The following is a 17,738-nucleotide window of genomic DNA, read 5'->3' as shown; positions in this document are numbered from 1 at the left end:
TTGATGGACCTTCGCTTCGATGTTTGGTGGTAGTGCCCTTCAGGCCTGACCATCCCAGTCCCATTAGAACCCTCCCAGTTGTTGGGAAAAATTCGCGACAGCATCACTGTTGACAAAATAATGTCAACGGCTGGATACTCCATAAATAAATAAGTAAATAAAAAAAGAAGTTAGAGATGTAGGTGCATAAACCTTTCATCGACAAGTCTCCATCGTAGGCTCATCAAAGACGCTCGATGTAGTCAGTGTGATAGCAAATGAAACTGGTGTCCGATTCCATTAGTAACACAACAGTGTTTTCTTGACTACGTAAAGCTGCGAAATCTATGGAAATAGTTAGTGAAGTGAAATTAATGAACAGTTTTACAGATAAATTTTAAGAAATATTTGTGGCGACAAAATCAGGAATAAATATAAATATTAACTAAAGTCACAACTGTCAATTACTTTCGAACGAGTCCCTGTAAAGACACTTACAGGAAAAGTGTAAGTCAGCAGTCCAGGTTAGACCTATCACAATCATTCATCATCTCCGACCTTTCCGGTGAATAACAGGTATTGTTATATTGATTTGATGTGCTTATGTAACTATATAGTGAAGTACATTCCATTGCAAACTAATATAGATTATTACGTTCATTCTTATACCCCCTGTAAAGCATTTGATTTCATTTAATGGCCACTATGACCCCTTATCTTCTCGATTCATCACACCTTTAGGACATTCTCTCCACTACGGCCTCCTGTGTTAAAACTTAACTTTCCCTCAACCCATCGTGAGTAAGTTCGAATTTTAGCAAAAGAGTTAGGGTCTCTATATGTGTTCTTCATTTGATTCAAGGCTTTGAGGTGATAAGCGTATCCTAAAATGTGAGGAACTGAGAAAATTGACAAGGTAAAAGGCCTTGGCGGCTATTACAGTACAACACTACCTATCTGAAATGAAATATAGGCCTACTATCTATTTCACGAGAGAAAGAGTGAATGAAACACCTAGTGTGTGTGTGTCTGTGTTTGTGTGTGTGTGTGTGTGTGTGTGTGTGTGTGTGAGAGAGAGAGAGAGAGAGAGAGAGAGAGAGAGAGAGAGAGAGAGAGAGAAAAAGAGTTCATGTTAGCTTTGGACTGGAGTAGGCTCCAATTGCAATTGCGGTTGATGTACTGGTAAGGGTAAGGGGTGGGATTCTATTTACGTATATATATATATATATATATATATATATATATATATATATATATATATATATATATATATATATATAAAGTCGCCATATGCCAGCACAGACTCTTGCACCTGTGCGGCCGGCAACGAAAGATGTATAACGTGAATAGGTGGGGAGAGATGTTCAATAGAATGGAACATTTGTACGGTCTATGAATTATTTGAATATTATTGTAACGTAATTTCTTCTTGTTGATGATACATCTTAAAATTGAAAAACGATACAAGCAAGAAAGCACAAACCGTCTGCTTGAGCTCAAACTTCCATTGCTTTCTTTTTTTATGACGTAACCGACTGAAGGTGAAAATTTTAAATTTCAGTTTTAGTGCAACCGTCGCCGAAGGTAGACGTGGGAGTGCCATATCCTTCACCTTCCTTACCATCATGGCAAACAGCGGGAATAACTACGAATGGCCTTCCTTCTTCTACAGGTAAAGGTAGTGCATCATGTTTCCCCTCACATTTAAATAAGTTTGTGAACCTCGAAAAAATCAGTTACGCTGCTGCATAAGGTGATCATGCTGCTACCCTGAGCAGGAACAGAGCAACCAAAGTGACTGATGAACGTATCGTGCTGGTGTTTTTGGATTTGCCGACACTTCCATTTATTTCACAATGCTCTTTGCAATGATATGACAGGACTCTTTAAACTCTCTGGATTTTGTTTTAAATCGATTCATTCACATAGGCCTATTGATACTTCAAACCAGTCAAGAATCATAAAACCTGTGCAAATGACTCGCCGTTAAAGAACTTTATTAAGAGCACAGTAACCCTGCCAAGTGATAGTATTAAGCTGATGAAACAATGAAAACCAATGATCCCTTAAGGAATATTTCCCTTCGGATTGTCATTCACCAGCTTGAGTATTAGGCCTATGGGAGCGATGGCCACATTATACCATCGCCTGCTGGATGATGTTCGGTGAATGACTGTGAAAGGAATTTAAATGTGTAATGTCTGAGAATTTGTTCTGATAACATAATATTTACAATACAGCTATTATTGTTTTCGATATTTTCAGGTATTGGACAGAATTTGGACTTATCTTCATAGGAGCCATCTCAGAGGTTAATGGTTAAGCTGATTTACTACGACCACAAAATGAAACATAGACCGCATCAACAAAGCAACAATCAATGCAAGAATGCTACAGGTAGGCATAACTTTGAACATTGTATTAATGGATCGTATTTCGAATACATTAAACAACGAAAACTATCGCGTATTGAAATGATTTACAACATATACATACCAGCTTATACCGAATCAGTAGGCCTATATGGATATGCCGAGTATGTGTCTGTGTTTGTGCGTCTGGTTCAGCTTTGGTAGGGGAGAGAGAGAGGCTTTGCTTGATGTATTTGACTTCTCCGTATAAAAGCAAAATTCTCATTATCATTTTAAATAATTTCAAGGATTTTAATTATCTAATAACATACAACAACATTAAATATAAGTTTTGAATATCTTCAATATTAAACATACTCTGTAATCCGCATTTCATTCCATATATATATATATATATATATATATATATATATATATATATATATATATATATATATATATATATATTCTTAATTCGTATATTATGCAATATAATATATATATATATTATATATATATATATATATATATATATATATATATATATATATATATATATATATATATATATATATATATATATCTATATATATATCCATGATATTGCATGTAAGATATGTTACATAAAGCTAATTCAGTATATCCACGAACGAAGTAGATGCAAGGCTAAAGTTGATCGAGTCTGGTCGATTGAATTTGCAGTAAATAGTTGGGTGCTACGAGGGAGTGTTATTTCACCTCTGCTGTTTCCCCTCTTCGTAGATTTTATAGTGAAAATAGTTATCGGAGATAGAAGAGAAAGTTGAGGTGAAGCTGACGCTGTTTTTTTAGGAGAACGCCAAGAATTGCAAAGCTTTCTGAATAGAATGTATCATACAGTATATTTAGAAAGTTGGAACTGACGATTAATTCAGGAAAAACAAAGCAATGAGGACAGAGAATATGTAGCATGCAGATGAGACAGGGATTTACCCATTTGGCTACTAAGAGAAATACATGTTAATTGTGATTCTCAGGTACATACTCCTGACGAATTCAGGTTCCGTATGCAGTATCGAAATTAGACCATCTCCATCGTAATACTGTATTTCATTGCTCTTCTCTAATATAATATATATATATATATATATATATATATATATATATATATATATATATATATATATATATATATATATATATATATATATTGTTTATATATATATATATTATATATAGACATATATATCATATATATACATTATATATATATGTATATTATATATATATAGATATATATATATATATATATATATATATATATATATATATGTGTATGTGTGTGTGTGTGTGTGTGTGTGTGTCACACGTCACCATATGTGAAAAATAAGAGACTGGATGTAAGTTCTGACCGGCTTCCACATTATTTCCAAGCAATTGACGGAGGACTGATAGATAATAGTAGAAATCACAATATATGTTCTACAGAGACAGTACGGACAAACTTATCAAACTCTTGGAGACTACAATTCCGCACCTGACAGATGTCAGAGGGAGGGGCGACAAAACTCGATTGTGTTAGTCCCCCCTTACTAAGTTTACAAATATGATCATTCTTTTCAACACATATCTAATGCCTTCCTTAAAATTCAAGTATTTTACTAATTTCTTTTGAAATTAAAGGATCAACTTTACACCTGCCTTGATTGATACTTATGTTCATAACTTTCTTTTATAAGGCTATATTCAATGATATTCTTTTCCTACGTATTATTAGAGTATGCTATCCTTTTTTCCCCTGCCCAGCTGATTGTATGATTGTTCTCACTATCATGTATAAAAATTCCACTATTCACTTATGCATATCTCATACATTTTTTGTGCTGTTCTATTCTCTTGTCCAGGATTTTACCAGTTTGACCAATATAAAAGTTGTCACAAGACTTACGTGGAATTTTATAAACACACTCTTTAGTATCGTCGGGAGAGTTCTTTATAAGTACATGTTTCATTTGTATTATTGTTCTTAAATGCTACGTTAACTCCAAAATCCAGAAGATGAGGAATATCTTTTATATTATGTGGTAATACAGAAAAATGTTCTGTTGTAAAGTTCTTTTTTGTTTTGATACAGAGACTTTTCTGCCGCTTCTGATGCATTGTCCCACACACAGTCAGTATTTCAATCTTATCTATTTTACTATCAACATTTTCAGGGCTGCATATACGTCATGCTCTTAAAAACATAGATGTGATTCCGTGGTGATGTGTCATAAACAAATCACGTGTTAATGTGATTAGAATCATCATATGTATATAAACATCCATTCCTCCTGTCTCTAAAATTGGAGTCCAATATACATCTCTAATCCACTTATGGAGAATCCTCTTAGTTGAGAAGATGAATCCCCTCAATTAAGCTAATATCTTCCCTGTCTCCTCAGTCCCCAGAGTCAGTCTCCACCTCAGCATCATTGCACCGGAACCTTGAACTTGTGTGACTCCAAAACCGAATCAATAAACGGGATTACAGGCAGGGTAACTGGGAATTTAAATTAACTGCTGCGATTTGACGTTTGCCACTGCGTGATTGAAGTTGCTGACACTGGCCTTGTGCCAGTACATGCTCTCGTTCCTTGGTCAACCCCTGGTATGGGAAATCATGGCTGCATGTTGGTTGCTGGTTATGGCTTATCTCAAATGAGTCAAGGTTGCAGTTTGTTGTTTATTGATCAGGTCTTGAGGTTATCATCATCAAAGGTTAATCGAGGTCAGGCGTCAAGGTTAGTGGTCTTATTGTGATCAGCATTTTGGAAATGAATTGTTAGTCAGAACAGCTGATGGACAAATATCTTTAATTTTTTTAAGGACGAGTAAATTTCATCCTATTTTTATCAATTTCTTTTAAAACATAATGCAAGAAAGGTATTTTACAATGAACAGATTCTTGTAGTACTTTTGCATATATTGAAGTTTCATGTGAATAATCACGGAATGATGACTCATCCTTAAAGTGACTCTGCTCTGATGAAAAACAGGCACCAAAAAATTCCTTGACTCGATGTTACTTAAACACTAAGGGCAAATCCTTATGCAAAGGTTCAAGAGGATAGAATTGTCCAGCCTATTTTGTATGGCGTAAGTAAGGTTCGCTCTGCTGACTTGTCCTTACCAGAAGAATATTAACTATGGCGTATTTTAAGCGTACATATGCACATAAATGTAGGTTCATAACATAATTGAATTTTAACAATATAAAATTTAAAAAAAACAAACGGATACAGATTAAATAAGTGATTTTATAATTCTGATGAACAAAATCGGCTCCATTAAAGAGAAATATCTGAAGAATGGCATACTATCGTAAAGCTAGGCCAGAAAGTTGATTTGATTACACTCTTCAGTTCCCTGAGACTATGGTGCAATTACGTAATGAAATTAAAAATTCCGAAATGGAATATTCATGGATTTCGTTCTGTTAATTCCAAACCTGAATCCTAAATACTTTCTCTCACTTGCCTCTATTTTATCTCCTATTTTTGTACAGTAAGCGCTATCCTTCACTTTCTTTCTTTCTTTCTTTCTCAGTCTTCGTCCGAAGGGTGCTCTTTGCTTTTGTATATGGAGAAAAGTTCTTTCAGTTACTGGAGTTCTTAATGTTCAAGAGGACGGCGGTTCTTGTTCTGCATTTTCCTCGGATTTGGTGTCTGCCGAGTCTTAATATTATCTGGATCTAATTAGAATTCCGTCTAAGTTTTAATTTACTGATTTAATTTCTAAGGAAGTACATGTATGGTAGATCAGATTATATGAAGTCTAATAACATATTTGGAAAGAGTTTCGTCCATATAATTTAATATCCGCCTTTCTCCCGTCCAATATTCCGGCCAAAAATAAATGATGGTGTTGTAGGGAGAAATTTGATTCTGTCCTTTTTTCATATCGAACTTTATTCAGTCATTCTTTCCGTCTGGACTTGTTAAGATGGAGTTTTATGAAGTTCATGTCATGTTCAAACCCCTTTTCTCACTCTCTCTCTCTCTCTCTCTCTCTCTCTAGTTAGTAGTTCGCTTACAACCAGTACCTCAAAATAACAGTTAGAACTTCCCTCACCTCCCACCGTCAGCTCTCTCTCTCTCTCTCTCTCTCTCTCTCTCTCTCTCTCTCTCTCTCTCTCTCTCTCATTCTATCTAGTTAGTAGTTCGCTTATTATCAGTATCTCAAAATAACAATCAGGGCTTCCCTCATCTCCCTACCATCTCTCTCTCTCTCTCTCTCTCTCTCTCTCTCTCTCTCTCTCTCTCTCTCTCCGTAGGTGGTAATGCCGCCAGTGCACCTCACGCGGTACGCTGTAGGCATTACTAAAGGTTCTTATAGCAATCCTTCAGCCCGTAGCTGCAACCCCTTTCGTTCCTTGTACTGTACCTCCGTTCATATTCTCTTTCTTCAATCTTACTTTCCACCGTCTCCTAACAATGGTTTCATAGTGCAACTGCGAGGGTTTCCTCTTATCTCCCATTTAAACCCTCTTTACTCAGTTTGAATGATCTCATAGGTCCCAACGCTTAGCTTTTGGCATAAATTTTATATATCATTCTCTCTCTCTCTCTCTCTCTCTCTCTCTCTCTCATTAGCTAAATATAATCAGTTATGAATCCTAGAGCTATAATTTCTATGTTACAAAACCAGGGGAAAGTGGCACCCTTCACACACCCGAGGGTAGATACAGAAGACAAGAAATAGAGTCATTACGACTTCCCATATTCCCTTTTTAAATGTCGTTCATCTTCTCTTGCATCTGTTTATTTGTGCATGTATTTATGGGCTTATTGATTTATGTATTTCATGGACGATCAAGGAAATTTTATTTTCAACAATATTATTATACAGTATATATTTCTGGTTCTACTCATAAAGACAGAAAGAAACATTCTTTCCTAAGAAAATAGTTTGTTATAGTCCAGTGGTTTTCAACCAGGGTGAAATTCTCCCCGGTGGGGGGGGGTGGATTTAAGAGTTTCAGGGGGGAATTTTGATTACACATTGTCAGGCTCAAACTGGCTTTAGAACCACACAAAACACAGTGTGGATTGGTCCTCACTACTGAGAGGTAACGCTGGGCTTTCTGCTAGCTTGTGTGTTTGTGTTAGTATTTTGTTGCATATTATTTGGAATGGACCTTTTGAGGCAGACAATTCCGCAAAGGGGGTGGCGGGATGACATTCTGACATAATGGTGAAAGGGTGCATGGGCCAAAAAAGGTTGAGAACCACTCTATTCTTCAGTTAATTTTTCAATTAATGATGGTTTTTGCTCTTCCTTGAATATCCATGAATTTATATGTATATATATATATATATATATATATATATATATATATATATATATATATATATATATATATATATATATATATATATATATATGAAATGAGGTATGGACATGTAACCCACCTCCCGTCCACATTAGAAAATGTGTAATTAACCAAAGCGACCTAGCGTTGCTTTGCGTGGCTCGCGTTTGTTGACTGAAGACCACTCCTGGACTACCATCTATCAGTCTTGCTCTCTGTAAGTAAATATCAGCGTGTGCTAGGATCAACATAGAATGGCATGGGGCTAGCAACCTCACCCCTGAAGAAGAGTAGAGAAACTGGAAGACTGTACTCTTTTGGTGCCAACCCCTCCAAGGGGAAACAGCCTATTAAACATTTCATAAGTGAACCAGGAATATACATCAATTTTTTATTTCTGAAAATCTATTTGTGTTAACTATAAGACTGAAGTGTTACACTGACACACTCGTATATATATATTGCTTAAGTGTTACCTTTTTCACAATTCTCGTCTGCAAAGTTTAGTTTTGTCCTGTGGCCTCTTATCAGAAAAAATCTCTCTAATTTCGACAATGAAATGTCAAAGGTCACATTTTTTCATTGCACTATCGGAGGCTTATAGACTTGAAATTGCCTTGAGGGAGAGGATCTTGCATCAGCCTCTGAACCTGTTTCGATATCGTTCATTTTTCCATCTGGGTAAAAGGAATATCTTTTTCGTCTTGAATAAAAGCTAGCAAGGAATTCCCATTTAAAAATAGAGTCTAAGTTGAGCTTGACGTGAACAGCGACAACCGCGAGATAATTGGTGTCATTTCCCGGCTGTTGAGTTGGTGCTGCCATTAGGGCTCGCTTGACGTCGTCTGGCTAATGTACCAGTGTAAGGTAATTCGTTGATGGAATTTCAGGAAAAAAAATACTGTGGTATTATGAAGTTGGATTACATAACTATTAATGGAGGGATAAAGAACACAGTTTATGCCTTTTTGTATATTGGTGATTCAAAGTACTTTGTGTATGAATGGACGTAAAAACGTAATCAAGGTTGTTTCCGTATACATACCAGGTCAATAATCCATCTCTTTTTCCTGCCATCTTATAAAGAGTTTACACTAACGTCAATGCTCATTCTCAAATTCTTAAATTAATTATGGAACAACTGCTTTAAAGCCATAAATTTAACTGAAAATCAAATTGTTGTAAGAAAAATGCAAAGAAAAAAATATAGAAATAAATAAACTGTGCAGACACCTGAAATGTTAATCGGGGTTTTGCTTTCAGGTGCAGGGGAGAAGACGGGAAGACTCTTTATTAGCTGGCCAACGCTGCCTTGTATTTCTCATGAGGTCCCAGCTGTCTGAGATTAGCAATTCTGCACAATGGCTCATCTTGGATGTTAGCACTTCTATCTTGCTCCAAACACGCCCAAATTGATTACAGGTTTGGATGATTTAAATGGAATTTTATTTTGCAAATTATTTAAGGTTCGTAGCAACCATTGGATATTTTTTCTATGCTGGTCATTGTGCGGTATTATACTTGATTAACCATTCTCCCTTCTTGTCCATCGTCTTGTAGCCTTCGCCATTATCCCTCTGAGTGGTCATTTCTGAAGCAATTACACATGTGACCTGGGTCAAATATTGAAATACGACATAGAGAAAAGTCGAATGGTCGACCTTAAAACTACGTCTCGCATCATTGTCTAAGGTTATTGATTGCTCATACTCGTGCTTTTCACGGATACCTTTGTAAATTCTGTACGGAAGAAAAAACAAATTGTTTAAATTCCTCTTCGCTTCAGTTGTCTTATGACCCCAATCTTTGTTTGTAGGATTTTCAACTCACTAATATACTCATAAAAACGGTCTTTGCTCATTTTCATCTGGAATCTTTGTCAAGGCAAAGCCTTCAGCAACTTCCTTCAGGCATTGTCTGTGCTTTTGTGAATTTTAGTCTTCTTAGTCAGTGGCATTTGGTGATGTTTACACAAAACTGGTGTTATAATAAAGAAGTCTAGTCACAGCTGTCTGATAAAAATTTCATCCATTGCTGCAGCCTTTGCTTTTATAGCTGTTTGAGTAAGTTTGCAAATCCCACTCACCTTCACCTTCAGGATTCTTTTATGTTCTGAAAGAGCTTGCTAGATAAAAATTCGCTGAACGTCAGATTACTCAAAACATTTGCCCGAAGAAAATTCAGTTTTGACATAAACTGTTACATTTGAAAATGCGACTATTCATCGACTGAAGTTTGCTGAAGCTTCATTGTTTTACGAAACTTTAACAATTTTTACAATGACTAGTTAGAGGCGCTTGCTAAGCTGCGCGGGACAGGAGGGCAGTTGAAGGATCCCCAGCTTAAACGCGGCTGCCAGTCGTGAACTGTGTCCTTCGTCTTAAGGTCTTCTCTTTGGGTGTTTCATTGACCTCATACAAATCAACGTTGCAATACCTGTGGTCATCATCGTCATTGATAAATAATGTGGCCTCAAGGGAATAAAACATAAAATTTCCAAAAAATTGGTAAAATGGTAAAAGTAAATTGACGATACGTTATAAATTTTCAAGAAAACCAGCTTCCTCCACGAACTTCAAAATATCCTTTCCGGGATCCCAGGAAGGACGATAATTACCCTCTTCACCAATGAACTCTGAGAAGAAACGATTTCTCAAGTTTCCAAGGTTGGGACACTGAACTATCGCAAAGTGCTACACAGAGACTGATGGCAGTAATACACAATACACTTTCCCCTGAATGAATTCTTGGCATGGGAGAATTATGATACAAACTAAGTGATGCAGAGTACAATACAAAAAAAAAAAAAAATTTTTAATCATCTGGAAAACAGAAATAAAGTAAATAAGAACATTCTATTAATGGGAAATCAAGCTGCAATGATTTTCTTATCAGAATTTCCAAGGAATCCTGCCTTCCTCTTCCAGAGTGGACACTCCCCTTCAAGGGTGCTCTCAAAGAACTGGTCTCCCTAAGGAGCCTTTGGCCCTCACAATTGGGGCCCATCACCAGGCCTGCTTCCCAAGCCAGGCAGGTTGCCTGCCTTCTCCGAGGAAGCAACCTCTGGGTAGGACCCTTCCCTTCAAGGCTGCCCTCAAGAGACTGGCGAGCCTTGTGGGCTTATGGGCCTCATCCTTGAAGTTCTTGGGACCTCATCAGGCCCTCTTTCCCAGCCTGGAGGAATACCTGCCTTCCTCCGAAGAAGCAGCCTCTGGGTCGGACCCTTCCCTTCAAGGCTGCCTTCAAGAGACTGGCGAGTCTTGGGGGCTTTTGGGCCTCATTCTTGAAGTTTTGGGACCTCTCCAGGCCCACTTCCCCAGCCTGGCAAGATACCTGCCTTCCTCCGAGGAAGCAGCCTCTGGGTCGGACCCTTCCCTTCAAAGCTGCCCTCAAGAGACTGGCAAGCCCTGGGGGCTTTTGGGCCTCATTCTTGAGGTGCTTGGGCCCTCTTCAAGCCCTCTTCTCAAGCCTGACAGGATAACTGCCTTCCTCCGAGGAAGCAGCCTCTGGGTCGGACCCTTCCCTTCAAGGCTGCCCTCAAGAGACTGGCAAGCTTTGCATCCTTTTGGGCCTCATCCTTGAAGTTTTTGGGCTCTCTCCAGACCTGTTTCCCCAGCCTGGCAGGATACCTGCCTTCCTCTGAGGAAGCAGTCTCTGGACTGACGAACTTTGGGGACTTTTGGGCCTCATCCTTGAAGTTTTTGGGACCTCTCCAGGCCCGCTTCCCCAGCCTGGCAGGCTACCTGCCTTCTTCCGAGGAAGCAGCCTCTGGGCTCGGACCCTTCCTTTTGGGCAAAGCTGTCCTCAAGAGACTGGCAAGCCTCTGGGGGACCCTTTGCAAAGCTGTCTCATCCCTTGGGGCTTTTGATCCTTGAGGTGCTTGGGCCCTCTCCAAGCCATCTTCTCAGCCTGACAGGATAACTGCCTTCCTCCGAGGAAGCAGCCTCTGGTCGGACCCTTCCCTTCAAGGCTGCCCTCAAGAGACTGGGAGCTTTGCATCCTTTTTGGGCCTCATCCTTGAAGTTTTGGGCTCTCTCCAGACCTGTTTCCCCAGCCTGGCAGGATACCTGCCTTCCTCTGAGGAAGCAGTCTCTGGACTGACGAACCTTGGGGAAATTTGGGCCTCATCCATGAAGTTTTGATACCTCTCCAGGCCCGCTTCCCCAGCCTGGCAGGATACCTGCCTTCCTCCGAGGAAGCAGTCACTGGATTGGACTCTTCCCTTCAAGGCTGCCCTCAGGAGGGTCGTGGGCCTTTGGGGCTTTTGGGCCTCATCCTTGAAGTTCTTGGGACCTCTCCAGGCCCACTTCCTCAGCCTGGCAGGCTACCTGCCTTCTTCTGAGGAAGCAGCCTCTGGGTCGGACCCTTCCTTTCATAGCTGTCCTCATGAGACTGGTGAGCCTTGGGGGCTTTTGGGCCTCATCCTTGAAGTTTTTGGGCCCTCTCCAGGTCCACTTCCCCAGCCTGGCAGGATACCTGCCTTCCTCCGAGGAAGCAGCCTCTGGGTCGAACCCTTCCCTTCAAGGGTGCCCTCAAGAGGCTGGAGAGTCTTGGGGGCTCTTGGGCCTCACCCTTGTCCTTAGAAGAGGGCTTGCATAGGCACCTTTTGGACTCCATACTGAGGAGGGCCTTCTTCATCTTGTTTTCTCGTTCTCTTCTGAATTTCCATTTCCATTCTTTTGATGCAGTTCTCTTCAGGAAGTTCTGTTTTAGCTTCTTTATCTTCTTTTAAATGATCTGCATCGATATCTAATTCCCTTCACCATACTTTGCTTTCTCTTACCCAGCAACAAAAGGGTACCATCTTGTGCTGGAATCGATAAATGGGACTGTAACCTCATCCCTAAAGAGTTCATAAGAAACTGGAAGGCTGTGGCCTCCTTTTGCCACCCTGCCATATATATATATATATATATATATATATATATATATATATATATATATATATATATATATATATATATATATATATATATATATATATATATATTTATATATACGTGTGTGTGTATGTATGTATATGCATATATGTGTGTGTATGTATATGCATATATATATATATATATATATATATATATATATATATATATATATATATATATATATATATATATATATATATATATATGTGTGTGTGTGTGTGTGTGTGTGTGTGTGTATAAACTATATATAATGAACACAACCACATTAATGCCCCTACGAGATGTCACTTAAAGGCACTTGCTTCCATTCGAGTAATGGCCGACCAGCTGAGATGAAGGGTAATTTATTTAAAGTATTGTTTCATTTTGGGAATTAACTGAAGCTCCGACTTGTCAGCACAATTAAAACGTCACACGTTTACGGAAATTAGAGATGGCAATGGTATTCTGCGGTAATGTACAGAGAACAATGTGTTATCAGAAAGAGCTAAAGCCATGGTAACCGCTTCTTGACATCAAGAAAAAGGAAATAGCAAGCAGTGATTTTATAATTGTTTAGTCGAAATATGGAATTATCTAAAATACCAACTGTCATTTGCTTCATGCAAACTTGTGAGTTAATTACAGAATTTTGAGACTAAAATGAAAAAATGCCATAAGCCAAACGGGAAGGGAAACAAATAAAAGCATTTTTATAATACGAAATATGGAATCTAAAATACTCTCTTACATTTCCTCGAACACAAATACTCAAAAACAAAACCTCGCAAATACCCACTTTTCCAAGGACTCACTAGAGCCGAGAACCTGCAGCAGAAATCCCCCGGTGATTGGCTGTTGTCTGGAGGAGAGGCCCTGCCAGGGGCTTTTCCATCGGGTGTTCGGTGACTGAGGAATCGCCTCGACGCTCTTTATGGGATGCTTGTAAAACCCCCTCTCTCTCTCTCTCTCTCTCTCACAATGGAAATTTACTGTTTTTTTTTTTTTAATAAATTTGGAATTTTTCTGTCTTCGTAAATACATAAGTTCTTCTTTATGGAGCCTTTTCTTGTAAGGAAAAGTTCATAGGTAAACAATTGTCTTGTCGGCAGGTCTAGAGGTGCACAAAAGCCTTTTATTCGCTCCAGTACATTACCATAATTTATGGGCCTCCATTATGAAGGTTCCTGTGCTGGCACGAGGCCAGCTCAGTCTAACAGTAGAGAAGGGCTTCTGATCACGTGATATTTATCCCCTAAACGCTGAATCAAAGATGAACCTCACCCTTAAGTGATTTATTTGTATATATATGTATATATATATATATATATATATATATATATATATATATATATATATATATATATATATATATGATCTTAATTTTATTAGATATATAGATAGACAGATAGACATATCATTTATGAATTGGGATCCCATTGGATTCAGCAGTTAGGGAACAAATTTCAATGTGAATATAAATATTTGTGGTCCAGTGGATATATTAGCTTTGCAGCCGAAAGGTCTTAGGTTGGTTGAAGCTCTTTGCTACGTACAATGAAATCCAGTTGAGACTCATCTGAGTTAGTGACCTGGATACTTGGCAGCTAGTTGATTGTACTGTAGTAGGCACTGACAGGGCTGAAGAAGTAAGGTTTTTCAAACTCACCTTCCCCCCCCGCCTCGTATGAATTAAGATCCGAAATGCTAACCCATTAAGGCGCCCTTTGGCTAAAGGGCATGTGGCCTGATGTGTGTATATATATATATATATATATATATATATATATATATATATATATATATATATTATATACTAAAAATGATCGTACCTGTATACCCACTGTCTGCTTTTAAGCAGTACAGAGAACATAAGCATACAATATTAGTTATCTATCATTATCACAACAATGTATCATCCACAAGCAACACAACCAAAAGCAAATCAGCAACAGAACCACATTCTGAAATGTTGTCACATCCATTGACAAGATCAAGAACGTCCAAGGTTCGATCAAGAATCCAAAATAAAAACTCCAACCTTTCATGGGTATCTTAGATTAAGAAAAAAATTTAAAAAATACGAAACACAACAACATTCCGGATAAAGAATATCCCCCATCTAGGTCATTTCAACGGGCATGTCAACAACGTCCATGGAAAAGGAAATGAGCTACCACTATCCAAAAATTCTGGTCCATATAAACTCCATTAACCCTATGGCCCCCGGTTACAATATCCCAAACAAACGCAGCCACATTCATTCCCCTCGGAGATACCAATTAAACGCGCTGGCTTCCACTTGGGTAATGATCGTCCGAACGAAGTGAAGTTTAATTCAATACAGCTTCGTTTCATTTTGGGAGTTAACAGAGCTTTCGACGTGTCAGGGCTGATTAACACACTGGACGTAGCTGGAATCAGATGTCATGATAATATTATGCAGTGTTTTGTCCTGAGATGCACAGACAAAAAGAAGCTATCATAGGAAGATAAAACCCTCGTAGTCCATTTCTTTACAACGGCCAAATGAAGAAAAACAAGATTTTAGCTCTCTTGCCCACATAACAGAAACGTAAGCTTGGGAACATTTGAATGGAAGATTGTGAAACTAAAGAACGAATGGATTGTCCATTGTTACCTACAATAAAAGCAGTAATTGCTCTATTAGCCTAGACAAAAGCGATAATTACCCTAATCGGACTGAGACACAAGGTGTAATGATCCCATGGAAATCAAGCACAAAAGCAATAATTATCCAGCAGAAATGAGACACAAGGAGTAATGATCCCATGGAAATCAAGTGCAAAAGCAATAATTATCCAATGCAAGTGAGACACAAGAATAACAATCCTCAGGGAACTAAGGACAAATTATCCTAATACCCATGACAGCCAAAGAGAATGGCAATAATTATGCAAGAGTAATCAGATATGGCCTCCTAGCAAACTAAAAAATAAAATAAAATAAAATACAAGAAGTAACGTTCCCTTAAAAATCAAAGACAAAGTCAGTAATTACCTTATGAAAAATCTAAGCTAAGAACTTACATAAAGGTACCCAAAGGATGGCTGATGATCTGCAGAGCCAATAGAATATACAAAAAATAAATAAGAAAAGATTTAAGAGTAACAGGACTTTCGTTATTGGGATCTACCAGAGGAGCAACTTAGGAAGAGTGGTTTTCCAAAATAGTTTTAAGTACCTGACAAATGATACTACTTCATTCACAATGGTGATAGTCCATAATATGATTAATAATCATTTATAATAAAATAAAGGTATTTCTTCAATTTCCATCTTTAGAAAACCCTTTCAAGCGCATGGAAATCCAACAATTTGAGGAGATCTGCAAGGACCTGCGGTAGGATGTGATATATTCATAAAAGCAAAGGAAGCAGTGATAAAATACGAAGGTTTTGGATCACGCGTCACTGAAATCAAGTTATGCCACGGCCACTGACCGTGAGATTGGTTCATTGTTATGCCTTATTCTGTGTATGATGCAGAAAAAACACAAGGTTTCAGATGACGTCACAGGAAGTCATGCTGAAAAGTTGAATTTCGAGAAGTAAAAGAAGGAGGAAAGGTAAAAAAGAAGGAACATGGGAAAAAGGATGAGCTTTTCACACAGGTAAATTGTGTTTGGTGTTGCTGTGTATTTCTTCCGAGGTTTGTAGATATTCTGTCATGTAAAGACAAAACTTTGTAGTTTCTCTCGAGGCAAGCTTCGTGTTAATGACATAAGTTTTACCAAAGTTTCTCCTGAAGTTCTGTAGGATATCTACTCTTTCTGTTATGTATACATATCATTATAATCCATGCTTGTCTTATTTTCATGTACATACATTCAAGCCAAAACAATCCGATATCAGTTCCAGTCGAGACGGGCGAGTCGACAGGAACCAGAAAACCATCGAATAAAATAAACTTTTCCAGGCGAAACAATCTGAACATCAGTGAACTTCTTCCTCTGACTGAGAATAGATGGCCTCTGTTTTGGGTATTTTGGGAGGATGGGACCAACTCTCCAGCTACCTTTCCCCTGCCCTTCCCCTCCCCTTCATCCACCTTCTGGCCTTCGTATCATGATAAGAGAGGTGGGAAGAGGCCATTTCGGGTAGGACAGAGAGGGAGAAAAGAACAAGTGACTGGGTTATAAAGAGCGAATGGGAGAGAAAGACAATGGAAGTGTTCGAAGACAGAGAGAGAGAGAAAGATCAAAAAGTTGTGTGCAGTTATTGTGATTATTCATGAGACTTCACTTAGAGCCGGGAATTTCCTTGGAGCTTCGTGTTAATGATTTGATGACATGAGAGGTGTTATCGTTCAATTCTTTTCTCGAGTCTTCCTTTTCCCAAATTATTTTCCCCTTATTTGTTGTTTAATTGCATGAATAAATATTTCACAAAACCGGATAATCTTTAGAAATGAATAAATAAATAAACGTAGGTCTAAGAGAATAGAAAATGAATGATTGATAGTGTCAGTCTACGCAGCCTGTCTGTCTTTCTGCCTCTTGAGCTGTCGGGCGTCTGTCTATGGCTTTCCAACATTGCGGTTGACAAGTGACTCAGCCTTCCTTATGAATGACAGGTGGTGAATTTCACCGAGGCACCACTGAATAAGGAACCGTCTATCTGAAATTAAAGCCAAAGTCTCTCTCTCTCTCTCTCTCTCTCTCTCTCTCTCTCTCTCTCTCTCTCTCTCTCTCTCTCTGTTTGTAGCTGGGCCACTAACTTGACTTACACCAAGCTCCCGTCACAGTCGAGTATATCCAAGCTCATCTCCAAACCAGACGAGTAAGCTTCTCTCGCCCCAAGGAATGAATTATGCATCCAGTAATTAAATCGACTATTGCGGGTTACAGTTGGACTCAGAGAGAGAGAGTTAAATATACCTGACGTGAGTGATAATTATACCACGAGAATGCATACCATCATATGATATATAACGATGTAATCTGCTCTCAACAGGCGTAAAAAAATATTCGTAGGATATTGGCCAGGTAACTTAAATTTAATCCTTTAAAGAAAGACAAGTGAGGCAAGGAATTGCCTTACCTTTCTGTAAAGGTAACGTGAAATATGATGTTATTATGAATAAAAATTACACGTTCGAATTAAGCGAGAGAGAGAGAGAGATTAATGTATATTGTTTCGTCAACCCAAGCAA

General features: G+C 38.3%; 1 long non-coding RNA gene across 2 annotated transcripts in view; it reads left to right on the top strand.

Moving 5' to 3' along the window:
• The first annotated feature begins 1,538 nt into the window (after nucleotides 1-1,538).
• LOC136831451 (uncharacterized) overlaps nucleotides 1,539-17,738 on the top strand; it is a 132,277-nt gene continuing 116,077 nt past the window's right edge. Inside the window, exons 1-3 of one of the 2 annotated variants that reach the window (XR_010850884.1) lie at nucleotides 1,539-1,657; nucleotides 2,245-2,376; nucleotides 8,926-9,084. This is a non-coding gene — a long non-coding RNA (uncharacterized lncRNA). The remainder of the gene's footprint in view (nucleotides 1,658-2,244; nucleotides 2,377-8,925; nucleotides 9,085-17,738) is intronic. The other variant, XR_010850883.1, reaches the window with a different exon arrangement.

This window comes from Macrobrachium rosenbergii, chromosome 48 (genome assembly GCF_040412425.1).
Source record: "Macrobrachium rosenbergii isolate ZJJX-2024 chromosome 48, ASM4041242v1, whole genome shotgun sequence".
In the NCBI taxonomy this organism is placed as follows: Eukaryota; Metazoa; Arthropoda; class Malacostraca; order Decapoda; family Palaemonidae; genus Macrobrachium; species Macrobrachium rosenbergii.
This window is presented reverse-complemented; position numbering and strand designations above follow the sequence as displayed.